This window comes from Felis catus, chromosome A1 (assembly GCF_018350175.1).
Source record: "Felis catus isolate Fca126 chromosome A1, F.catus_Fca126_mat1.0, whole genome shotgun sequence".
In the NCBI taxonomy this organism is placed as follows: domain Eukaryota; kingdom Metazoa; phylum Chordata; class Mammalia; order Carnivora; family Felidae; genus Felis; species Felis catus.
The window spans coordinates 76,960,670-76,987,334 of record NC_058368.1 but is presented as its reverse complement, the minus strand read 5'-3'; the positions used below and the strand labels follow the sequence as shown (position 1 = coordinate 76,987,334).

Sequence of the window (26,665 nt, the reverse complement as noted above, 5' to 3'; positions counted from 1 at the left end):
TTATTGTCTGGCAGTCTAAGCTATGGCAAAACCGTCAGATGGGGGAAGACCATTCAGTGGGTGTGAGTACAGACCGTCGGAATCAAATCCTGGCTCTGACACTTCTTAATTGTGGGACTTTGGGGAAAGTTTTCAACCGCCGAGTTGAGCCTCTGTTTCGTCTTGAGAAATAAACACAGTCCCCATCTCAGAGAGCAGTGCGAGGACAGGATGACAGAGCCCAGGTAGAGCTGAGTGCCTGTAAGGGCTCCATGACAGCTGGCCCTGTTCTTAGCTACTGCAGTCTCCCTCTTTCCTCCGTGCCACACACTCTGCTCCTGCCCTTTGCTGACCTCTTCCTTGGCCATTCTAGAGCTCGCCACTGAACAGGGCCCTCGGCATTTCCTCATCATTCTGCCCCTCCCTTTTTACCATCAGTGGGAATTAGCACTTTCCCAGGAACTGATCTTGGTGAAGCAGGTGACAGCAGGTCCAGGCATGGCCAGAGCTGCTCAACCCAGGGCTGGCCATCAGGTTGTGAGTTGTCCAAACTACAGCATTCAGAAAGGCAGAGCAAACTCAGACTTGACTCAAGCCGGTGTCTGTACCCAAGGGGGTATAATTCAGCTGAACCTTTTCATTTGACACTCAAAAATCCTACGAGATTGACAAACCAGATACTGAGACTTTCCATTGAGAATGTGGTGACTTCTCCAGGGCCAGTCCGAACGCAAAGGTTTGCCAAAGTCAAAGATGGAATTGCCAGTGGAACAGGGTGACGGAGGACACCACTCAGCTCAGTTCAACTGGCTCAACAAACATTTACTGAGAATCAAGTAATCGTTAGACCCTGTGCTAAAACACAAGGGCGCGGAAGTAGAATAGAGATGGGTTTCTCCCTGCTCTCCAGTAAGAGGGGAGCTCCTTCCCACAGGAGGGAAGTATGCATGTGGTTCTGTGGAAGTCCCTGGAGCGAGTGACCACTCAATCAAGGGGTTCAGGGGAAACCACATGGGAGAAATATAAGGAATGAAAGAATTTCTAGGCCGAAAGTGGAAGGTGGGAAATGGAGAGAATAGTGTGGTCAACCTTTGGAGGCAGACGCAAGAGCCACAGAAGCTTGAAAAGCTATTTGTTTCTGCTAACTGGAGAGCGAATGTGGGCAAGGGGAGTGTGGCCGTAGAACCCTAGCTGTATATGGGTGGGGGCAGGGGCCAGATGACGAAGAGCTTGGAAAAAAAATCACACTCAATGTGAGGATTATCTGGTAACAGGAGGCAGTTAATTGTTTCAAACAGAGAAGAGACAACATCAGCTTTGGATGCGAAGAACAACTCACCATGGAGGATGGACTAGGGCAGTGGTTCTCAAACTTCACAATTGGCAGAATTTACTCTGGAAGGTTTATTCAAACACAGGCTGCAGGGCCCGCCTCCGGAGTTTCTAATTTAGTAGGTATGGAGCAGGGCCCAGCATCTGCATTTCTAACCAGTTGCCGGCTGCTGGCGGTCTTGCCATCTGGCTTTGAGAGCCACAGCAAGTGTCAGTGGTGACTCTGCAGGTTGGGAGGCCAGAGGAGAGGCTCCTAGATCAGGCCCTGAGCTAGGGCAGGATCAGTGGGTACAGAGGCACGGCTGGGTCTGAGCGACTTCGAGAGGTAGTCTGGGGACGAGTGGAAAATGAGGCGGGAAGGAAACCGAGGTACCTCCCGGGTTTCTGGCTTCTTCGGTTGGGTAGATTGGGGCAAACACCAAAGCCGAGGAGGGGAGAAAGGTTCTGGGAGGCCAAACAGGTGGAACCAGATGGGCTTCTAATAGCTGGTGTTAGAGAGAGAGGCCTTTCACAGAGATGGACAGAGTCCTCTGATCTGGGGCTCAGGTTGTTTTTATGGCCATCTCAGGGACTCATTTCTCAGTGACTCGTCTCTCAGTGACTCATTTCTGTTAGCCTTTACTTCATTAGCCAGGCGACCAAGTAGAAAATTTCAACCTGTGTTTTTGCTTTTGAATAACATGCTACATTATCAATACTTGTCAGTGTGTGTTTTAAACTCCAACAGTCCATGAATAGTCCAGAAAAGTACAAAATAAAGGACTCTAAATCTTGCATTAATATGCTAACCCCCTTCTTAAAATATTACTTTCCAGTGAATCTGAAGCACGTACCTTGTGGTCTCTTTCGTTCCAGGCTTTATCTTAGGGGATGAACTAGGTTATCTACTTTAAGCACCACAGGAGAAAATGTATAGTTTATTGTTTTATTAATAATTTTACTCTCCACAAATGAAGTTTTATTAAATTACACAGTAAATAGAAGTTGTCACAACCATCGTTTTTCACTTTTCCCTACTAACAACATTTTAAATTTCATTTCTCTCTACTATCATTAAAAATATACAAATGATTCTGAGGCGCCTGTGTGGCTCAGTTGGTCAAGCATCCGACTTTGGCTCAGGTCATGATCTCACGGTTCATGAGTTCGAGCCCCATGTTGGGCTCTGTGCTGACAGCTCGAAGCCTGGAGCCTGCTTCGGATTCTGTGTCTCCCTCTCTCTCTCTGCCCCTCCCCAAATCGTGCTCTGTGTCTCTCTGTCTCAAAAATAAATAAACATTAAAAAATTTAAAAAATATATATATGTATAAATGATTCTATTTACTAGAAAACAACTAACATAAAATAAATAAGCAAAAAGCATCTGATTATTATGCTAAGTTTGGCAACTCCAATGTGACATTTATTACTCAAATTACTACATTAAATCTATTACTGAAATTTTTGGTTGCATCAGGTTATTATTTGGTATATTTTTGAGAGAAAGGTTTGTATGTACTGCATTTTCTTTTCTTTTTTTTTTTTAAAGGTTTATTTATTTTTGAGAGGGAAAGAGAGAGACAGAGACAGAGTGTGAGTGGGGGAGGGACAGAGAGGGAGACACAGAACCCGAAGCAGGCTCCAGGCTCCAAACTGTCAGCACAGAGCCCGACGCAGGGCTCGAACCCACGAACCTCAAGATCATGGCCCGAGCTGAAGTCGGACGCTCAGCCGACTGAGCCACCAGGTGCCCCATGTGTACGGCGTTTTCTTGACAAGAAAGGCCGTTTCCATCCGATGTTTTAGCAGGTGTGGTTTTTCTGTCGTCACAGGAAGGGCTCTCTACAGTCGATCCCAACGGTGCCCCGAAGGTGTGTGGCTCAGTGGGCCTTCCAGAAAGACCCGCCTGGGTAGGCTTCGGGGTGTGGTCAGCAGCGTTTGGCTGCACCACCTGCAGGAACCCCCCAGCTTTGACCGCCACTCCATTCTGCCGGTGGCCACCAACCCGGGGGCGAGCCCAACAGGGGCCCCAGGGCCTGGCAGCCTCCGCCCAGTATGGGAGTCCTCTAGCAAGCCATCTTTGCTCCGGGCTCCGTACCTGCTGGCAGGTTTTCACTGCTTTCTTACCACGAGGTTGTAAACTCCATGAAAGCAGGACCATGGCTGTCTAGTCACCTGTTTTCAAGGCAGGGGTGCGGCTCTTGGCACATGGCAGGCGTTCGCACTGAATGTTTGCGTCCTCCCAAAACTGATATATTGAAGCCCTCACCCCCAGCCTGGTAGTATTTGGAGGTGAGGCCTTTGAGAAGTCATTAGGTTTAGATGAGGTCGTGAGGGTGGTGTCCCCAAGATGGGATGCGCATCCCGTTCAGAAAGGAGATCTCCTTGTCTCTCTCTCCCTTCCTCCCCCTCCCTCCCTTTTTATCTTTCCCTCTCTCCTCTCTCACTTTCTCTCTCCCTTCCTCTCCATCTCCCCCCACCCCCTGCCCCGCATGCTTGCACATGTGAGGACCACGACCAAGGCAAGGGCTGTCACCAGAATCTGACCATACCTGCACTCTGAGCTCAGATCCCCGGTCTCCAGAACTCGGGAGATGTACACGTCCGCTGTTAAAGCCCTCAGTCCACATTACATGTTGGAGCAGCCCCAGCTGACTAGGAGAGCTCCCACGGAGTCATCTGATGATTCTGTCACATCTCCATCAAGGTCTGAGCTTCTCCCGCCCAGTCCTGCTTGCTCCCCTCTTTCCCTACATACATAACAGGTCTGCACTGCAGTCCGGAGGCTTCCCCGTCCAGCCTTGCACACTGGTACCCTCTAGGAACCTAACCACATTTCTCCCATCTCCTCGTAAAACATGTCAGTGGCTCTCGGTGAGGATGATGATCAAAATCCTTAATGTGTGCCATGAAGCACGGCAGGGTCTGGCATGCCCTCCAGCCTCATTGCCACCTATTGGCCCTACGTCTCCCTCCCTGCCCATCTCTGCCTGGGAGTTACACGCACCACAGGGCGTTTGCACGTGCGCTCCCTCTCCTGGAATCCCGTTTCCCAGCTCTCCTTTGCCAAGGTAAACTTGACTCTTCCTTCAGAGCTCCGCTGTAATTAACCTCCACTGGAAACCTACCCTGACTCCCTGATGGGGCAAGTTCTCCTGTTATTCATTCTTAGAGGGCCATGAACCTCTTCTTTGGAACACCTCGTTGTTATCGTTCCATTTATCACCACAGTGGATTCTATTCATATCTGTCTCCCCCACTAAACCGGAAGTGAGCTCCACAAGGGCCAGGACCACAACTTCTTGGTGGTGTTGTTGCCATTCTGCTCACTGTTATCTCCGACATCAATTCCTGCCAAAAGTCAGACTTTCAAAAAGCGTTTGTTGAATGAATGAATGAATGAATGAATGAATACACCTTGTATGATAAACAGGAAGGAAAAAGCTGAGTTCCCCCCACGCCACATTCCGTGATTAAAGGTGAGAAAATGTTGCTGGTTTTCTTTCTATGCTTTTGTTTTCTTAGTTTTTTAAAAATATTTATTTTTGAGAGAAAGAGAGAGAGAGAGAGAGAGAGAGAGAGCGAGCAGGGTAGGGGCAAAGAGAGGGAGACACAGAATCGAAAGCAGGCTCCAGGCTCCGAGCTGTCAGCACAGAGCCCAATGCGGGGCTCGAACCCACGAACCATGAGATCACGACCTGAGCTTGGACACCCAACCAAGTGAGCCAACCAGGTGCCCCTTCAATGTTTATTTTTGAGAGAGAGTGAACAGGGGAGGGGCAGAGAAAGAGGGAGACATAGCATCTGAAGCAGGCTCCAGGCTCTGAGCTGTCATCACAGAGCCTGACGCGGGGCTCAAACTCACAAACCATGAGATCATGACCCGAGCCGAAGCCCGACGTTTAACCAACCAAGCCACCCAGGCGCCCCACTTTCTTTGCTTTTTGCAAGTCTCATTCCCCATTCCTCTTCCTGGAATCAGCGAATCCAACTAAAATACATGAGAGCTGAGCTCTGAGAGACAGCCCTAAACATCTAAGCCAGGACACGATGGCAAAGAGCATATGTTGGGGTGGATTGGAGCCATGTGGCATGGAGCCGTGGAGAGATTCTTCATGGTTTTTAATTGAATTGGGAGCTGCAGGCCCTTGCCGTAAGGCCCTTCCCCGACCCCCCAAAGTAAAAATGCTTTTTTAAACCTCTAGAAAACTTCCATGTTTAAACCAACTCTCAATTTTAACTCTGTCCTACTGCAAAGTTCAAAAGTTGGAAGTTCTTGCTTAACGCCTAACTCCGTTCCCTCACGGGCTGGGCATTTCCTGCCAGTATGGTGGCAAAACGGGCCAGCCGTGGAATCCAACCTCCACTCCCCAGCTCAGCCGTGTTGAAGCCCTAAGTCCTCAAGGAAGCATTAGCAATTCTGAAAGAACGAACAACTTCGGCAGGAATGCGTTTCCACCTTCTGTCTCAGCCATGCCTCAGAGAAGCCAAGATAGGGTGGCGCAGACAGCCCGTAACCCGCCCACGTTGCCAGCCTACGAGAAGTGTGCGATGCAAAGAAAAGGATGAAGCTCCAACGATCGTCATGGCTCCATGCTCCTAAGGGCAAACTCCATGCCGGGAAAGACTTTCACCCGTGTTATTCATTGCCTGAAACCATTCCCGCCGCAGGACTCAGTAAATATTCCTTGAGTGGCGAGTGAGCGAACGGACCGAAAACTTAGTAAGTTCCAGATAGCTTTCTAAGTACTTGACACGCAGCAGCTCATTCTATCTCGATGAGGTGGTGACTCTCGCTGTGCCCTTCAGATGAAGAAACTATAGACAGAGATCGGATCACGTGTCCCAGGCCACCAAGCTGGACAGTCACTTTTTGGGATGGGCTGAACCCCCGACTTGGCCAGACCACGAAGCCAGTGTCCCACCATGGCACTGCGCGCCCACGCTTTCAAGGGCAAACTATGGTTTCAAGCCTACATTTCTGGGCCAATGTTGCCACTCGACTCTGTATGTCTCCCTAGATTTCTAGGTTTAGGGTATATACGCCTGGCTTGCCCCCACTATCACCCCAGTTAAAAGAGAGTTTGCCTACTCATGCATTTTCTACACTAAGCTGAGTCACCCATCCATGAAGAGTATCTATGAAGTACAGCAAGTAGTTGGCAGGACCAACGAGTTCTCGAGACTGGAGGAGAAGAGGTGGGGCTTTGTTCATGTATAACTCACCCATATAGTGGCTTAATTAGCCTGTGACCGTGAAATGAGACCACGGTCTTTTCTAACACCCAAGAAATGATGGCCGAGCCTCCGGGCCTACATGTCCCGCCTTGGGTATGGCTTCTCCTTCCTGACCCCTCCCTGCAGACATGCTGCTGAGTTTTCTCTTCTGGATACTGCAGGTCCTAAAAATGAATGCCCCTGCTACCCTACACCATCCTGAAGAAGGGATTCAGCTCGCCGATCACCGTTCCCCCGCCCCCCGCACGATGGCAGCAACTGTGACCTGCAGCCGGAGCGTCTGGAAGGCTGACGGCCAGTAGAAAGACGTCACAGTATTGCGGGAAGGGGCGCGGTCCGATCCGGACCAGACCGCGGCCTCCCCGCCCAGCCTCCCCCACCCAGGGCGCCCACCTGGAGAGGCCACAACTATCCCCCTCAGTGGGAATCGTGGTGGCCCCCACCCTCTGCCTCCAGACCAAACTTCCTCCTGGTCCCCGAGAGGTGGTCTCCCAGCCCCTGGCTCATCTCAAGGAGAGTAGCCACAGCTATTTCCTTCAGGGTGTATCCCACGTCCCACCCTTCAGTGTCTAACACAGAAAGCCTGACCCAAACAATGACAATAATTCACAGAGCAATACCCCAAGTCTGGCTTATTCAGTTTTAAGTAACACCATGTGTGGGAATGTGCGGGCCCAATTCCAGGAATGCTGCGCTGAGCCCCATCTCGCTGCCTTCCACGCCCCCCCCCCCGCCCCGACCCCCATTCAAGAGAAGAAAATATCAGGCGTGCTTGTCCTTCATGCCATGGTCCGGTCTTCCAACCTGCCACACCCTCGAAAAACAAGCAACAATTTTTGGCCATGGTGCACTTGAACTCCCCACTCAGGGGTCAAAGAACATTGCACGTGATTCAGCAAGAGCAGCACCTTGGTTAAGACCACACAATGCCCAACGAAAGGCCGATGGCCCAGCGGGACACATCTAGCTGCACATTACGCTGCGGTCCTCAGGGCTGAGGCAGAAAGCGCCCATTTGCCCTTCTGGACCCACAGCCTGTCCCCACCCCCACCTTGCTCCCCACCAGGAGAGGCTAGCCTGTGTGCGGTGCAGGGGGCTCCTCTGTCCTCTGAAGTCCTGTCAGGCTTGGCCGGGGAGGGGCCCTCCCCTCCCAGTGGGGTCTCCTGGAGCCCCTGTGTCTCTGCATCCTCCACAGGTGGTCCTCGCTACGTGATCGCACCCCACCCCCCGCCGTGGCCCAGGGGTGGTGACAGCTGTGTCACTTGGGCTGGTTACTGCGCCGCTCCTTGGGGCTTTCCAACAGCATGCCCACACCTCTGAAAACAGCTTCTTGTTCACCCTCCCCGAATCCTCCTAATTGGAAACGCCAGCGGTTTCCTGGCGGGACGCTGACTGGCACGAGGGCTTCTCCCAGACGACAGAGCTGCGTGGCCGCAAGGGCCACCACCCCACGCCAGCCCAGGGCCGAGCAAAGCCTGGGTGTCCTGTGAATTCCCTCGAGGCAGTGCCCCACGTCCGGATCTGTTCTCTTCTCTTGTCTCCACCCAACACTCTCTCCGCCACACCAGAGCCAGACTTTTGTTCCCAAACATAATCAAGAAAAGTGTCTGGAAGTGAACAATACAAGGCTTGGCACCTATAGGCCAAATACATTACTGTACTTGTTTTCGTGTGATCTGGAAAAGAGGCAACATGAGAAGAAGAGTTTTAGGAGAAGCTGGATGCCTCCACCCTGGCTTTTCCAGGCTAACATTCAGAACTTGCTTGGGAGTCTGTTTTACAGGGAACATTGGCTACAGGCGTATTTTTTCCCCATTATAACCGCTTCCTTTTTACATACTATTAAGCATTTAACCCTAGATTGAGGCTCTACTACATTCTTTAATTTTAATATTTCTCAAGCGACTTGAAAGCGTCCCCTCAGAGCAATGTAAAAAGGGTCCACAGAAAACTGCAACTACAGTACTCTTAACCAAGAGATGGTAATTCTGTTTGTCTTATGAGGTTCCCTTTTGGGATCGGGGAGCTCCGTACTGTACTGGGGAAACAGTCAAGAGAAGCAGATGGAAACCGGGAGAAGTTTGGCGGCGGGTGGGGAAGGGAGGGGTCGGAGCTGCTTGCGTCCTCTTAGGAGGGCAGAGACGGTACCCACATCACTGGACGGATGTGAGGAGTGACTTAAGATAAAAGAAACGTGCCTGAATCTGGCATAAAGACACACACAAGAGAGGCATGCTGTCGTTTATTAGCGTAACATCGGAGAGCGTGAATTTCGGTTACCAACTCTTTATTGTTCCTGTTCCACAAAATGCCTGTGATTCCCTAACAGACATTTGCTGGTACTTGGTCTCTGAATGAACCAGTTAGAATTAAGTGCCCTAGGGGCCCTTGGGTGGCACAGTCGGTTTAAGCATCCAACTCTTTATTATTATTATTATTATCATTATTGTTACTGTTATTGTTATTATCATTTTTTTTCAATATATGAAATTTATTGTCAGATTGGTTTCCATACAACACCCAGTGCTCGCCCCAAAAGGTGCCCTCAATCTCAGCTCAGGTCAGGATCTCACGGTTTGTGAGTTTGAGCCCCAAATGGGGGTCATGGCGCAGAGCCTGCTTGGGATTCTGTCTCTCCTTCTGTCTGCCCCTGCCCTGCTTGTTCTCTTTCTCCCCCCCGCCCTCCACCCGCCCACCCTCTCTCTCTGTCTCGAAATAAATAAATTAATGTTTTAAAACCTAAAAAAAAAAAGAAGAAGAAAGCGCCTTTTGTGAACATCAGTAGGGCATCAGTGGCCAGTGGCAGGGCGCCTGGGCAGGGTTTCCAGTCCATTCTGCAGCAAGCACCATGTCTAACCAAGGATGGAAATGTCCTGGGCAAAACTAGAATGACCGAGAAGAGACACTAAACTGCAAATGGGAAAGACAGATGAGGAACGGAGGCCAGTAACCCAAAGAAAAGGAAATCACCAGGCGCCTTCAATGGTAATAATAAGGAGAATCTGTTACTCAGTAGCTACTCTACGTCAGGAGCTGTACCAGGTGCTTGTACACATGTTCTCAAACCTTCACCACCACCCTGTAAGTCAGGTTTTAGAATTGCAGTTGTGCACCAGCAGGGACTGAGGGTTAGAGAGAACTGGACCCTGCCTGCCCACGAATCCTTCTCACTCTGCCCCTTGCCTCCCTTCTGAGAGCTGAACTGCTGTCAAAGAAAGGAAAACAGGCCTGTTTCTCTCTGGGTCTGAGGCATGGGACCGGGAACAATGGGTGGAAACGACAGGAAGACAGATTTCAGATCGATAGCAGGAAGAACTCTGTTACACTGGGGTTGTTTCACTAGCGGAAGGCGTTGCCTGCTTTTGGAGACTAATTTCCCATCGCTGGAGAGATGTGAGCATTGTTGGGAAGGGGGAATTCGGAGAGGAGAATCGAGTAGCCAAAGTACATCTGCATCAAGTGAGTTTGAGATTTCTTTCCACCCTCCTAAAATCTGTTCAGTCTGTGAAACAACCATTTCCCAAATTCGGAGCAGAGAAGGATGGCTTTGCTTTCCCCTTCACGGTCTCCTTTAATGGCTGATCAAAAAAGCTGTGTCGTATTCAAGTGCCCTAGAGAAGAGCTTCCCACAGCTACCTCCAGCCCGTCCCACGAGCTGACGGTGTGGAGGTCGGGAGATTGAAATGAGCACTGAGCACTGAAACCAATCCTGGCATCTTCTCCTGTGTTGGGGACCCCAGCTGGGAATCGAGCCCTCCCCCCTCAAGAGTAGGACCCCGTTCCAGACCAGACGACTTACTCCTTATGGCCATGCATCGGGCGGGGGGCAGGGGGGGGGGAAGGGTAGTCATTCGATATCTCGCAAAGCCTTAGCAGAATAATATGAAACACAAAATATAAAATAATACAACTTTCTTGCAAACAAAGCTTTAAAAGGAAAGCCAGCAAATGTGTTTTAGACATCTCACAAAGTTCACATTGTATTGCAAAATTATTTTTAATGAAGCAGTTATTATGCTACAAGAATGCTATAAAACATCTGAAACCCGAAATTTCCTATTTTTATCACCTCCTGTAAATTTTTTCAAAAAAGCCAAAATGATTTGTTTCAAAATGTGTACAGGAATAATTGGATTGAGAGTTTTCATGCCAACTTTCCATTTGGAATGAAATCTAGAGACTGTTACTTCATAAACCACTGAAAGTATGAGCACAAAATGAAAAGGGTAAAATATTATGGAATCTCAGTGTAATCAAACGTAACACACCCTGGAAGGACCCACTGATTTACCGTCTCCCAGTGTGTGGCTCAACACAGAGAACTCTTTTATATAACAAAGTGTTCACCAAAAAAATTGGTTTTACCTGAATGCCCTAATTACTTCTGGAAGGGGAAATGCCACATACGTGAATTTCTGTATGTGGACACATAACGCAAAATGCCAGTCATATACCGTATTAAGCACAATGTTATTCTGGATCGTTCAAAGATCATACACCGGCTCCCTTAGTTTCCTCTTTGCGACGCAAATCTTAGTTATTCTTTGTTTCAAACTTTGACAAAAATCTAATCCTGGGGTGCTAAGCAGAGGCACTGGAGCACACCTATGAAGTCTGAGGAGTTTATTTCAGACGGTGATTTGTTCTAACAGTCCTGCTAAACGACCAGAAACTAACCATCGCCCAAAGGGGCAAATATACGGGAAGATGTTACTTATCCCGTGATTTCAGATTTCGTTTCCAATTCACGCCTTCCTTAAAGCCATTCTTGAAAACTGGTCCCTGAAGGAACAGAAAAACCCTCCTCAGCGGCAAATCAGGGTTCTGTTTTCGGTGAACGATCCACTGAGAACACTGATCTCTGTCAGCGTATCCAGCTCATGCTCCTCATGAACAGCTTCCAGAATTAAGTGTCTACCAGCTGGCTCCGTGAGCAAAAAGCGTCTACAGCTCAAAGACATAAAACTGACCTGCCCCCCACTGGTCCGGACTTACAGTCTTTCCAAAGATATCATTGATCTCCTCATCCATTCCGAATGGACGAAATCTTAGAAGGACCGGTAATCAGAATCGAAAGGGCTAGAGTCTCATTTCATAGGTTTACTTAAGTTGTTTGTAAAGAACAGAGGAGCTGGAATCACTTTTTCCAGAGAACCAACATCCCTGGGCACCAACCCAATGTTTACTTTTACTATGTGACAATGGAGCACATTTTCAGAAATACGGTAGGGGATGTTGCATCATCGAAGCAACACGGGTCTTATTTGGGTCTTGCAGATGTCAGCGGTTAAATCTCCCTAGCTTTCGCTGGTTGATCTGGAATTAGATCTCCTACCCTTGGTAACCATGTAACCACTCGGCTTTATGCTAACAGATAAAATCACAGTTGGGGGCAAAAAAAAAAAAAAAAAAAGCATAAAAAAATCACTGTAACTAGAGTGAGTTTGAGCTTTTTTAAATTGTTGTTTTAATTCCATGGATTGCCTGCATGTGCAAAGGAAGTTTGGGTTTCAGCGTTAGAATGTTTTTTTTTCTCCATCTTTCATCGGCCCCACCAGAATAATACGCTACATACTGAAATACGGTCAAGGCCACAAACTATGAGTTCTCCCAGCTTCTGCTGCTGTCAAATTTTTCAACTGATCATTTTTGAAACACTTAACCCACCGTGAAAAGACTAGCTTAAATAAATCTTATTGTGGGGGCACCTGGGTAGCTCGTCCAACTTCGGCTCAGGTCATGATCTCACAGTTTGTGGGTTTGAGCCCCGCGTCGGGCTCTGTGCTGACATCTCAGAGCCTGGAGCCTGCTTGGGATTCTGTGTCTCCCTCTCTCTCTGCTCCTCCCTCATTCATGCTCTGCCTCTATCTCTCAAAAATAAATAAAAGTTAAAAAAATAAAAAGAAATCTTATCGTCTTTGTTTTCCATAAAGCAATTAATGAAATTGGTGCCCATCGGTGAGGGGGACCATGCAAACCCATAGAAATTGAGGCCAGCCAGATTCCAACTCATTGGTGTAGAATCCGGCTTAGACTCCTGAAGGATAAGATTGAATTGTGTGCTAAATTAAGCGTCAGACCGGAACCATCTTCTTTCAGACCTAATAGCACTCATAGCCAGCGTCGCCTAAAAGATCTTGGTAAGATCCACTGCAACCTACTTGAGGCATCTGGCTTCATGTCCCGCAGTCACAAAAGCTCATGCTTGGGTGTGGCCACACGCCCCTGCAATGGAAGACCCACTGCGTGCTGGGGCACAAGAGTGCTGGCCAGATTGAGGGCTGAAATCTGCCCTCTTGCCCACCAGCTAAGTGAGTCTAACGAGCAAGTCCCTTAACTTCTCTGTCTCAGTTTATCTGAGCCACGAGTAGTCTAAGAGCGCCCACCTCACCATGCTGTTTGGAGGGCTGAGGAGTTCACAGGGAGCTAAAATAAGAAACGAAGGTCTTTCTTTCAGCTCCTGAGCCACACCAATGGCATTTGGGGGAGAGAAATTTTCTTAAGGACTCATGAAATACCAACTTTCCGAAGCTGTGCCCAGGGGGAGCTGGAGGTAAAGCTATTCACACTCTTGTTCTGCCTCCTAGAAGGTGCCCCCACGCTCAGCCCTGACTTGTCATTCTGTCTTTTAGGGTCCCGTGGTGTGAGCATTGACCCAGCTCCTTATGGTACCATTTTCCCATCACTTTCCAGGGGCTCGGAGTCTGTCTGTCTGTCAGAGGTTTAACCATGCAAAGGAGAAGAAGCTGATAGTTAATTGACTTTAAGGACATCTGCCCATCAATATGAACATTTGATTTTAGTCCCAGGTGATTCTATCATTTCGTGCTGAGTGACACGGGGTAAAATTTTCAGGCATAGCAGGGTCTTCCTAGCCTTTTTTAGATCGTGTGGCTCACCCTGTCTTTCTTAAGACTTTTGTCAGCCTCAGATATACAGACATAAGGTCTAGTGTTACCCAGTTTTTTCAGTAAAGCATGGTAAGTCCACTCAAAGGGCAATCAATATGACCAAGGTCAATCCTACAGGATCTATTTCGTTTAACAATGCAATTCAGATATAAATATTCACATTAAACCTTTTTACTTTTCATCGATCATGTTTAATTTACTTATTTTTTTTTTATTTTACTCAAATCCAAGTTAGTTAACATACAGTGTAATATTGGTTTCAGGAGTAGAATTCAGTGATTGGTCACTTACAGATGAACACCCAGTGCTCATCCCAACAAGTGCCCTCCCTGATGCCCATCCCCCACCCACCTCCCCTCCAGCAACCCTCAGTCTGTTCTCGGGGCGCTTGGGTGGCTCAGTAGGTGAAACATCCGGCTTCGGCTTCGGTTCAGGTCATGATCTCAGCGTTCATGAATTGGGGGTCGGCAGGGCTCTGTGCTGGCAGCTCAGAGCCTGGAACCTGCTCCAGATTCTGTGTCTCCCTCTGTCCCTCCCCGCTCACACTTTCTTTCTCTCCCTCAAAAATAAATGAAAACATTTTTAAAAAATGTTTAAAAAGAGTCTCTATACTTTATGTATAATAAGAGAAAAATACCTAAGGCTTTATGGTACGTGTTACGAAGTCTGATTTATAGAGTTGTAAGTTTTCGCGTGTGTATTGAAATCCCATAAGGAAGGACAGACATCTCACTATTCGCGATGGGGCTGTCTGTTGTGGTTAAAATGACAGATGAACCTCCGCTGGGTGATGCATGCTTGTTTCTGCTTTGGGGTCTCTGCCCTCTGCACCCGCAGCGCAGGTAAGCCGGCTGCAGCGACTGATTTCCCAGACCCGCCGCTAGGGGGAGGCGGAGCCGATCAGTGACGAGAGACTGCGGGAGAGAGAAGGCAGGGAGGGAGAAGGGGGCCTTGCAGGAAAAGTGAGGGAGAAATAACGCAGGAACAAAAGGGGAAAGAGGAGGCTGGAGGAAAAGACGCGCTCTGGCTGGACATCGGGGGTATTTAGGGAATCAGTCACCAATGTCTGCAGACGAGTGACTAGGGGCCCTGATAAACTAGCAAAGGTAGGCACCTGCCCAGGCAGGATTGCCAGAAGCTTCCCTTTCTGAGGGAAGGGGAAATTCTGCTCCCTTCTGCGTAGGCGCTCACCAGCCCTGAGTGCAGGGAAATGAAGGCACGGTTCCTGGTGAGAACTGGGGTCATCCAGGCATCATGAGCCATGACATGGGGCCCACTGATAACATGCTTGGTTGCATTCTGGTTCCATTTAGTTTTCAGGCTCCTAGCATAACCCCAGTGATGCAGATTAGAGAGGGGTGCTGGGCTAGGAGGGGCCAATGCTAAATACAGGGCGACAAAACCACTCCCTGGTGACAACAGGGGTCAGTAGAAACGAGCATGGCATCTCCCTGTTTGAAAAAGAATCTCTCCTCCCAAAAGCCACGTCCCATTCAGCATTTCCCAAAAAGAATGGCCAAAGTCACCACTGAAATGGATTGTTAATTGTCTGGGTTCAGTCACTGATAAGAATAAACCTGCTGAGGCAGCTGGCTTTTGTTGCTTCGGCTCATAAGCAATATTGTTCCGGCACCGGGGATCCCGGGAGGGTGAGGGAAGGAAGAGAAGAGGGGGAAGGGGGGACACAGGACACACAGCCTCACCCTCCAGGAAAAGCCTCCCACAGGAATGCTGGAACCCAGGGAACCAGAAGAACCCCCATCGGATCCTCACTAGGGGCTGGTGACTCGTCCCCACAGCATTCTTTCATGCCAAGCCAGAGTCTGAACCACATGCAGAGGACAATGGGAAGCCGGTGGTGGTATTCAGTGGGGCGGTGGATATTACTACACAGCAGCCATGTCAGCACTCCATTATACTCTGCTAATCCTTGCCACAGCAATGATCACTCGCTAATATTTATTTTTACCTATTCGCTTCTCCATTTCTTCATGGTTACTGCCTGTCTCTCCCCCACTAAAATGTCAAGTTCCTTGGGAGCGGGGACTTTATCTGTTTCGGTCACCACGCTACGTCTAGAAAATAATCGAGGCAGGGGCACTGCAAGTGTTCAGTAAGTGTTCCCGCGAGAATAAAGATCTGTACTTGAGAAAAGCATCCTCGGCAGCAGTGACGATGATGGACCGTGTTCCGGAGGTGGAAGGAGAGAGAAAAATGGGATACTGAGACAAAAAGTGGGAAACCCACAGGAAGGTGGCCCATGTGCACTCCCAGACGGGCTGTCATAACAGAGCAGGGAGACGGGAGGACAGAAGCCCGAGTCTGTAGCATGCGGGGCTGGGCAGGCAGTTAAGGCACAGTATGGATGTAGGGCTTGGGACCAAGAGGAGTTCAGGAAGAGAGGCTGGTGGCCCCGGTGTAGACTCTAAAATCGAACTGGAGAGCTGGATCATCCACCTGCCGACTGGAAATGAAGACCCAGCCGTGGTGGGCAGTGAAGCCCAGACACGGGCTGGCTCTCTGGAGGAGCACGATGGTCACTAGTGTTGACTGGTGATGAACTGGGGTGGATGCGAGGAGGGCAGCATGCACTGGCAGGTGTAACACTCAGGCTTTGGAAAGACTCAGGAGAACAATGTAACCAGTGGCTTTTGCTGAGTCACTGACCTGCTAGAGAACACCCCTGTGAGGCCCCGGGGGCTGTGAATCACCACAGGAAGCAAGGCGTGAAAGTTAGAGAGCCTTGAGGGTAGAATCTGAAGAGATCCTTATCTCCTATAGCCGGAGCAGGACCTGATTATGAGGACAGCAATGCTCCAAATAATCTGAATGCTCAGTCCTGGTGGATCTGCTAATCAGTGCCATGGGCCTTGCTGGGATGAGTGGGACCCTACGATTTGAATGGAGACATCAGAGTTAATGCTGATGGCTAAACCTGGAAACCCCATGCAGAGCCGTGCGGGAGGCGGGGTGGGGGCGGTGGGGGGGTAGGGTGGGATCCAGATGGCCCCGTCCTCTCCATCCTCCCTGTTGAGGCTGCACTCATCCCTTGTTGGAACATGAGGCAGAGAGGTCTCCACACTGCAAGACAACACAGGATCTACCCCCACTCCCCCCTCCCATGGGACCGATACCTGGAGTTGGGGGCAGACAACACAGGGTAGGACACACTGGGGGAGGAGAGGGACTAAGCCCCAAGGGCCCAGCCCACGTGGACCAGCCAAGCTGGAGACTGTTTACGGGGCTGGATCTTGAGGGTGATGGATCAAAAGGGGCGGGAGAAAAGGTTGGATGGGGAGAGTTGGTTTATACAGGAGCTGTGTACTGCAACATGTGGCTGGCCACCCTGGCAAGGACCCCAGGAAATGGCTGCGTCATGCTGATGGGATGACTCCTGGAGCTTTGGAGAAAATTATGGTCCACACTAAGTAAGGCTGAAATGCCAGAACTGTTGGCACTGGGGGTGGAAGAAGTGATGAAATATATCTCAATCCCTGAGCCAGTCTTCTGACCCAGAACCCGCTAATTAATGGGAGGTCAGGTCCTCAGGAGTCCCCATGGCAAATAAATACAGTAATGATTGCCATCATCCTTTGCCAAGGAGCTCCACAGAAAGCATGTACCGGAAAAGTGGGATATTCAAGAACAGAAGCGCCTCGGCACTTTACATGCTTTTATTTATTTATTTTTAAAGTTTATTTACTTATTTTGAGAGAGAGAGAGAATCCCAAGCAGGCTCTGCACCGCCAGTGCAGAACCCGTTCCGGAGCTCGAACTCACGAACCTCGAGATCATGACCTGAGCTAAAACCAAAAACCAGACGCCTAACTGAGCCACCCAGGTGCCCCACGCCTGGGCACTTTAATCTCATCATGCCCTAAATCCGTGAGGCAAGAAGACTGAGGATGTGCAATCATCCTGGCACAGGGATTGAGCCTTGACCCTGATCATAAAGAGGCAGTGCCCTGCTTTGACACAGGGGGGCGCTACGAAGAATAAATTTGGTGCCCGCGTAATCCACTGGGTGGCTCTCAGTGCTCTCATGACCAATACTAAAGGTATTAAAGGTAAGTATACCTTTAGTATACTAAACCACAGCCTAAGAAGGGGGCCGTGAGCAAGGGCGTGACCCTCTCGGAAATGCAGGTCACTTCACCAGGCAAGCTACCTGTCCGGGCAGAGGTGCGGGTTGACGGGGAGCCCCGCCAGAACCGGTAACAGAGGAGGAGACAATGACTGGCGCTCGCAATTTCGAGATCTGCTGCAGAGTCTGTGTGTGATCCTGCTGCGGACTGAAAGTCTGTGTCCCCCAAATTCACATGTTGAAACCTACCCTTCAGTGTGATGGTGTTAGGACGTGAGGCCTTTGAGGGGTGATTGGGTTGCGAGGGTGGCACCCTGCTGAATGGGATTAGAGAGACCTCACCGAGCTCCCTCGCCCCTCCCACCACGGGGGCACAGCGAGAAGACGGCCACGTCCCTGAACCAGACATCCGCTGGAGCCTTGGTCTCGGACTCCCAGCCTCCAGAACTGTGAGAAATAGAATTCTGCTGTGCATTAGGCCCCCAGTCTATGGGATTGGGCTGTAGCAGTCTGAATGGACAAAGACATGTCCTACCAACCTCCCTCTTACGACTTCTAAGAAAAGGGGCCAGGCAAAGTCTTGAGGAGGCTGTGCCCAGAACTAGTCCCTGAAGGTAATGCATACACTAGCACGAGGAGTAGACTGTCATGGGCGCTGTGAGCCATATAGTCACCCTACGTCCGCTGAAGACGGCATCGCCCAAGTGCATGTTTCCCCGGACCCCCGCCCCCAAAACAGCCCTGACTCCACGACGTCCAGGAGTGCAGAGAAATAATCAAGACCCACGTCCCTGCCCCAAGGTGAGACAACTCCAGCAAGCCATCCAAGGACAGAGCTCCCCATAAGATCAGAGACTAAGAAGGGGTGGCTAGAAAGAAAAGAGAAATAAACAAGTAGTATCCCAGAAACAAGAGAAGTTGCTACAAGGAGTGTGTGCAAGTCTCTGGGATTTTACTTAACATAACCTAGTGAGAGGGGCAGAAAGGGAGAGTGGAGACAGGTAAACAGGAATTACAGGATTTAGATTTCCTCTGCATTATAGATACTTGAAATATGCTACGATAAAAAGTTAAAAAACAGAAAGGGAGTGAATATGAGTAAATATCAATACCATTTAGGTGGCAAATACAGAAAAGCAGGAAACCAAGACTTACCTTTCCCTCCTCGCTCTGTGGCACTGTGCTAGGCACCGGGAATACAGCGGTGAGCAAAACAGGTGAAAATTCTTGTCCCTTATGGACATTAGATTCTAGTGGGGGGAGACAGACAACCAACAAGATAATTACGACTGGGAAAGTGTTTTTGTGCACCTGTGTGTTCACCCTGCCTTTCCTTCCCTCCCATAAGGGTACAGGATGTAGCCTTGGGGACACATAACTGGCTCAGGGATAAAGACAGCACAATAAAAATAGTCTATGAAAGTACTGGGACCACAGACTGCATATACAACTTCTTCCTGGACCGTGCTGTGAGGCACCCTCCAACCCAACCGTAAAGTAGAAATATAGTGTCCTCCTCCTCCAGGCTAGCAGGAGTTATTGCATGGAAAGAACCATCCATAGGTAGCCCAGAGTCACCGTGCATTCCCCTGGGTTGATTTTTACTGGGCTCCAAAAGGTGCAAAATGACTCTGGCAGCCCCACAGCCTACAACCTCTCATTCAAGTGGCCCGGGAAGACCAGAGTCTCCTTCTGAAGACGGTAAGCTAAAACTCCCTTAGGCGTCATAGGCTCCAAGTGACTCAGGTACCCTAAAGCAACCATTGTCATCAGGGAATACAATGCACTGATTGACTTGGGTAAGTCTTCTCCTTTCCTGAGCTGAGGGGGGAGTCTTGCTCAAGGACTCATCACATGTAACGCATGGCAGGGCTTGACGATGAATTTCAGAGACAGTAACAGAGCAGTGATTTCCAGAGTGGAATATGTGTGGGAGTATTTTCTGATTTCTACAACTATTAAAGGGGAGCTACTGGCATTTAGTAGGCAGGAGGCAGGGATGCCGGATACCCAGTTTGCAAACGGAAGATAGGTCTGAGTCCTGCACAATTTCCAAACATCTCATCCAGAATTCAGCCCGAAGTCATGCTCTACGAGATGGGCTGCAAAAAGGAGATTTGTTTTTCTGTGATACTGTTACCACCCCTGACCCATATATAAAGAAATTATTTTGTCCCTATACTTACAAATAATAAAGCTGAGCTTACTTGTAAGATTACACACTTCCTCATTTTTTCACTTCAAGAGTGTCAGTCTCTAACGTGCCTTGACATGTTATCAACGTATCCATTTCAATTAAGGGTATTTCCCTCATCGTCTTATTTTATACCCTTTTGGGAAAAAAGACCACAGACTACGACACCCCTCTAAGACTTCTCCCCCACCCACCCGTCATCAGAAAAAGGAGGGGTTTCACACAAACAGGAAAGATGGGACATCCTGACCCTAGCAGATAGGAGAAAATGCAGCTGTAGTCAAAAGTTAGTACACGCTCAAGGGGGGGAAAAGGCATTTTATAGAGTATTAGAAATACGCATTTTTGAAAGGTTACAGTGTCTGTTCAGGAAAACATTTAGGTTCTACAAACAAATCACAACAGTGCTTATCTAGGGAAGCAAAACACAAGGATCTCATTGTTAGTTTTTTAACTTAGAATATGTGGTATGAAGGTCGCTTGACTATGAAAGGGCTGATTTTTTTTTTAATGTTTATTTTTGACAGAAAGAGAGAGAGACAGAACATGAGCGGGGGAGGGGCAGAGAGAGAGGGAGACACAGGATGGGAAGCAGGCACCAGGCTCTGAGCTGTCAGCACAGAGCCCGACGTGGGGCTCGAACCTCAAGATCATGACCTGAGCGGAAGTCTGATGCTCAACCGACTGAACCACCCAGGCGCCCCAGGGCTGATTTTTTTTTTTTTTTTATCAACATTGGAGTAGCTCTTGTTTGCCTAAAACCAGTTTCCAATCTGACTTTGGTTTTTAATTAGTGTCCCCTCGGATCTCTGCTCTTTCCCATTCCTGAACTTTCTGTTCAGAATGACTTCTGATCTTACATCTCTGAAATCCAAAGGCTTCCCTGAGAGCAGACGCAAGCGTCTTACTAGGTCACTGTAAGACTGTTAGTATCCATGCTGAGTAAGGCATGACCTCAAAATTTGGTGGCTTGGAACACTAATATTTATTATCTCACTGCATGCCCGCGTCGGGTCCACGCCTGTGTGGCCGCATCACGTGATGGAAAGATTAGAACAAGAAGTGGCTGGCATCAAGGGCCATTAAGTCTCCTCCCAACCACGAAAGCCTTGTAAGAAGACATCTGTGCTAAACCCCTTCCGTATTCTCAAGGAGCTTATCTTTCAGAACAAGAGAAGATTTGTCTTTTTGGTTTCTGCCCCACTTCTGAAGAAGCAGAAACCAGCATCTATTCAAGGCTATAGATCTTAGGAAGTAGAAGACAAACCAAAATAAGGGCACTTGTGAGGCAAATGGGTACAGCCCATCAGAGGGTTGAGTGAAATAATTCCTTCATTCAAAATATGTATTGAATGCCTTCCATGTGCCAGATCTGTGTTAATTACGGGGAGCAGTGCTGGAGGCTACTTGAAATTTTAACAGTAAGATATCCTCATCTGAGTAAAACTAGGTCAGGGAGACAGAAGGACTTAGGCAGAACTTAACTAAAAATTTCAGACACGAGATAGACCAGCATCTTGGCCGAGGTTAATTACGATAGTAGGAGCATTTAATATTTGACACAGATGTGGAAAGCCTTCCCTGGACATCCGGGGAGGAGGCACAGAGGAACTGTCTTGCACTGGGCTGCTGGAAGCAGAACCTGAGGGAGGATCCGGGTTCAAGAGGTGTACGTAGTGATCCTGAGACAAGGGGAGCACGGAAGCGGGACAGAGCAGGAGGAAGGTCAAGCGCCAATGTGGTTTCCTAGAGATAGGCTCTAGTATGGTCCCCTGTCTCTGCCCCTCCTCTGAGCACACTCATTCTCTCTCTCTCTCTCTCTCTCTCTCTCTCTCTCTCTCTCAATAAATAAACATTTTTTAGAAAGACGATTAACCTTATTAGCAATATGGGGAAATACACATTAGAACCATAGTGAATCAGGGGCGCCTGGGTGGCGCAGTCGGTTAAGTGTCCGGCTTCAGCCAGGTCGCGATCTCGCGGTCCGTGAGTTCGAGCCCCGCGTCGGGCTCTGGGCTGATGGCTCGGAGCCTGGAGCCTGTTTCCGATTCTGTGTCTCCCTCTCTCTCTGCCCCTCCCCCGTTCATGCTCTGTCTCTCTCTGTCCCAAAAATAAATAAACGTTGAAAAAAAAAAAAAGAACCATAGTGAATCAGCATTTCATATTGAACAGCTGGAAAATTAAGAAGCCTGCTGATGCTAAGGTTGCCAAGAGTATGGAGCAGTGGAAATACTCACAGAATGCTTTGGGCAACATACTTTGTATAACGACCTTCAAGAAAAATTGGCCATATCCAGTTAGCCTGAGAATGTACAAACTTACTACCCACCACTTAAATCCCTAGATAATCTCTTGTAGTAAGTTGCCTACAACACTATTCACAGCAGCATGTTTCGTGTTAACAAAAGAGAGAAAGACTGGAAACAACATCAATGTCCTTCAAGTGTACAAAAGATACATAGTCTGGATATATCCATGTAATGTCATACTCTACTTTGAATGAACACAATTCAGCTACCCACATCAACACAATAGAAATTCAATAATGTTGAGCAAAAACCAAACCAAACCAAAAGAAAAGGCCCCAAAACAAAAAACAAACCAGTTTAGGATGCATACAATGATATGTCCCATATAACAGGCAAACTAGAAAATATTTAATGTAGTTTAGGGAGACATACAAAGCTGGGAAAACCATAAAGAAAGAGATGATTAGCCCAAGGCTCAAAAAAGTGGTTATTTCCATGGGGGCAAGGATGTGCGACTCAGGAATTTCTAAGGGGGTTTCTAAGGTGCAGGTGATGTTGTAGTCTAGGCATCAATCTCTAAACACATATTTATATAACTAGCACATACATTTATATATAAACAAATACAGTTGTGTTTTATGTACTCTTACATGCCTGTTATATTTTACATTATAGCTCACATTTTATTTCTTTATTTTTTTACATTATACCTCACATTTTATTTTTTCTTAATTTTTTTTTCAACGTTTATTTATTTTTGGGACAGAGAGAGACAGAGCATGAACGGGGGAGGGGCAGAGAGAGAGGGAGACACAGAATCGGAAACAGGCTCCAGGCTCCGAGCCATCAGCCCAGAGCCTGACGCGGGGCTCGAACTCACGGACCGCGAGATCGTGACCTGGCTGAAGTCGGACGCTTAACCGACTGCGCCACCCAGGCGCCCCTATACCTCACATTTTAAAAAGCGATGGAGAAGACTACAGTAACACATGTGGACATGTTTCAGGAAGCTTTGCCTGGAAACAGCAGAGAAATGGTATTGTAGCTACAAGAGTATTTTTTTATATAACGTTTTAAAATTTTTATTTAAATCCAAGTTAGTTAACATATAGCATAATAATGATTTCAGGAGTAGAACCCAGGGATTCACCACTTCCATATAACCCCCAGTGCTCATCCCAACAAGTGCCCTCCTTAATGCCCATCACCCATCTGATCCACCCACCCACCTGCCGTCCAGCAGCCCTCAGTTTGTTCTCTGTATTTAAGAGTGTCTTATGGTTTGCCTCCTTCTCTGTTTCTACCATATTTTTCCTTCCCTTCCCCTATGGTCATCCGTTTTGTTTCTTCAGTTCCACAAATGAGTGAAATCATATGATATTCCTCTTTCTCTGGCTGACTTAGTTCACTTAGCATAATACCCTCCACTTCATCCACGTTGTTGCAAATGGCAAGATCTCATTCTTTTTCATCATCGAGTAGTATCCACATCTTCTTTATCCATTCGGCAGTCAATGGACATTTGGGCTCTTTCCATAATTTGGCTATTGTTGATAGGGCTGCTATAAACATTGGGGTGCCCGTGCCCCTTAGAATCAGCATTTTTATATCTTTTGGATGAATACCCAGCAGTGCAAATCCTGGGTCCTAGGGTAGCTCTATTTTTAATTTTTTGATGACAAATCTCTTCCACCTGCTTACTAGCCTAAAAGGTCCTTTTAAAGGTGGGAGAGAAAACAGCCTGTTTGGGTGCCCTTGGGAATGAGGCCATAAAGTAGAAGAAACAGATGATGCAAAGCAGAGGGAGAGACTACAGAAGCAGCCCCCTGCAGCAGGCAGGAGCAGGCAGACAGTGCAGATGGAAAGGAAGCAGCTTGCCCTTGAGGAAGAGCAGTGATGTCTCACTCCTACAACAGGCTATAGGGCCAGACGGGTGTGGGACTCGGGAGAAGGAGGGATGAGGGTTTGCCCATCTAGTTGCTTGGAAGTCAAGGTTGACAGCTAAAAGAGAGGGACGTGGAGAGGAAGAGATCTAAGAATTTCGAGGGGCACCTGGGTGGCGCAGTTGGTTGAGCTCTTGATTTCGGCACAGGTCAGGATCTCGCAGTCTGCAGGATGGAGCCCCACATCAGGCTCTGCCCTGGCAGTGCTTGGGGTTCTCCCTCTCCTTCTCTCTCTGCCCCTTCTCTGCTTGTGCTCTGTCTCTCTCTCTCTCTCTCTCTCTCTCTCTCTCAAAATAAATAAACACACACACACAAATTTTTTAATGAATTTCAAGAAGAGCTGAAAAAGTGGGAACCATTTCAGAGAGTGTAGTGGAACCATGAGTACGGAGTCGCCCAGGTAGGGCTTGTGGTCATGAATTTTCACTGAAACCCTCCCATCTGGTATACAATTTTCCCAGATGACACATATTGTCAGACAGGTGAAGGGGCAGAATTGCTGGAGAGCTGGTCAACCAGGGTCAGGGGGCGTATCAAACTGCCCCTGAAAATCTCCATCCACGTGTCCTCTGATCACCTCAAGCTCAGGCTGGCCTGGAAGGAGGCTCTTCATTTTTAATGTTTCCCAAAGTCTGCTCATGCATTTTTCTACTCTTGCTTCTTGAGATCCCATTTGCCAGAGCCCCAGGCTTCCCACTGCCCTGCAGGTCATTCTGTGACACTTTCTACACCTAGCATTCTGTCACTCACCAAGGTTTGAGGGTTTCATTTACTTAACATCTGATAGGAAGTTACTGAACATTTACAAACAAAACAAAACAAAACAAAAAGTGTTCACTCTCACTAGTCACCAAATATATACAAATCAGTGGAAAAGGAAAAACACGGTTTTTGGCAACCAGTGTGAAAACATGAAAAAGATAATGTCCAATGTGGTCAGGAGTCAAATGAAACAAACACTTTCATGTGCAGCTGGTGTAAAGACAAAAGCTTTGCGGGGTGACCTGGCAAGGGCATGGGAAGTCTTTAAAAATGCTTTACCCCTCAACTCGGTAACTCCTACAAATCGTCACCAAGAAAATGCACAGGGAAATATACAAATTATTTAACGACATTAGCATCACTACGTTTCGTTAAATAGGAAAAAAATTATAAATAGCATACATGTCTACACAGCTTAAATAAGGAATCTGTTATACAAATTACGGTTCATTTGTAATTTCTCCGCAGACATTAAGAATTATCATAGAGGGGCACCTGGGTGGCTCAGTCGATTGAGAGTCCAACTTTGGCTCAGGTCATGATCTCACGGTTTGTGAGTTCGAGCCCCGCATCCGGCTCTGTGCTGACAGCTCGGAGCCTGGAGCCTGCTTCGGATTCTGTGTCTCCCTCTCTCTCTGCCCCTTCCCTGCTCACAGCCCGTCTCTCTCTGTCTCTCAAAAATGAATAAAAATGTTTAAAAAATTTAAAAAAAAGAATTATCATATAGGTATGTATTTCCTGACGTAACAATATCCACATATATTTTAGAATAAAGGAAGGAAAGTTGCAAAACAATTTTGTTCTATTTAGTTAAAAATATATTTATGTATTGTTGAGGTCTATCCCGATGGAGTTTTTCCTCGTAGAGGAAACCCCTCGTAGAGTATTTGTGTGGTTTCCTTTACTCACAGGACTGTGTGTCGGATCCAAGCGAAAGAACTGCAGGACACAGATCTGCTAAAAAACTATGTGAAACACCTAACAGTCACATTGTGTAAATCTCAGTACTGGCATACCCCAACAATCTGTACAGTTCTAGGGCATGATCGCTCAGGGGTGAGTATGATCTGAACTCATTCATGTTAAGAGGGTGTCTGAAGTTGAGCACCAGGCACATCCATCTACTCTGACCCTACACATGGTCCTAAAGTAAGAAAGTGTAGTCCCGAAGATTACAGGTGGGGAATTTCTGAAGTATGCCCGTATTCAAGTGGAGATCAAAAGAATTGTGGACTGATAGTGACAACTGTGGGCTGAACAAAAATTCTTTTGTAAAGGGCTATTTCGAAGATTTTGATTCTGACTTGGGAGGAACTAAGGTGATTGGCAGCGGAAGGAATCAGATGTAAAATTCATTGAGTTTAAATGTATTGACTTTAAATCAAAAACACATATACTTATGTATTATCTAAAAAGGTACTTCAGTACTCTCTGTGCAACTTTTAGGTACATCTAAAATTATGTTAAAATAAAACCACTGCAGGGGCACCTGGGTGGCTCAGTCGGTTGAGCGTCCGACTTCAGCTCAGGTCATGATCTCACAGTTTGTGGGTTCAAGCCCCGCATCAGGCTCTGTGCTGACCGCTTGCTCAGAGCCTGGAGCCTGCTTCAGATTCTATGTGTCCTCTCTCTGCCCCTTCCCGCTCACGCTTTGTCTCACTCTGTTTCTCAAAAATAAAAAATAAATGTAAAATAAATAAATAAATAAATAAAATAATAAATAAATAAATAAATAAATAAATAAATAAAAATAAAACCACTGCAGAAAAAGAATTGATCTGTTGAGGACTTTACTAAAAAAGCATACGAACTCCAGCAAGTGAAATCTTGATCAACACACGCATATGCAGGGCTACACTCTGAGTCCACGAAAGCAAACTGCAATCTATGATCTGGGTCAGCCTCTGCCTGCTAAAAACTACGGCCGCCCCCCTGTGCTACAGTCATGCTGTTATAGAATGAGGTAAAGTACATATGCCTCACCTTTTAACATG

At 47.7% G+C, this 26,665-nt stretch overlaps 1 long non-coding RNA gene and 1 pseudogene across 8 annotated transcripts in view; one reads left to right on the top strand and one right to left on the bottom strand.

Moving 5' to 3' along the window:
• Positions 1-26,665, bottom strand: part of LOC123384902 — a 221,585-nt gene that overhangs the window by 171,703 nt on the left and 23,217 nt on the right. For all 8 annotated transcript variants that reach the window (XR_006596671.1, XR_006596679.1, XR_006596682.1 and 5 more), the window contains exon 2: positions 18,679-18,773. This is a non-coding gene — a long non-coding RNA (uncharacterized LOC123384902). The remainder of the gene's footprint in view (positions 1-18,678; positions 18,774-26,665) is intronic.
• Positions 25,503-25,623, top strand: LOC111557028 (annotated as a pseudogene).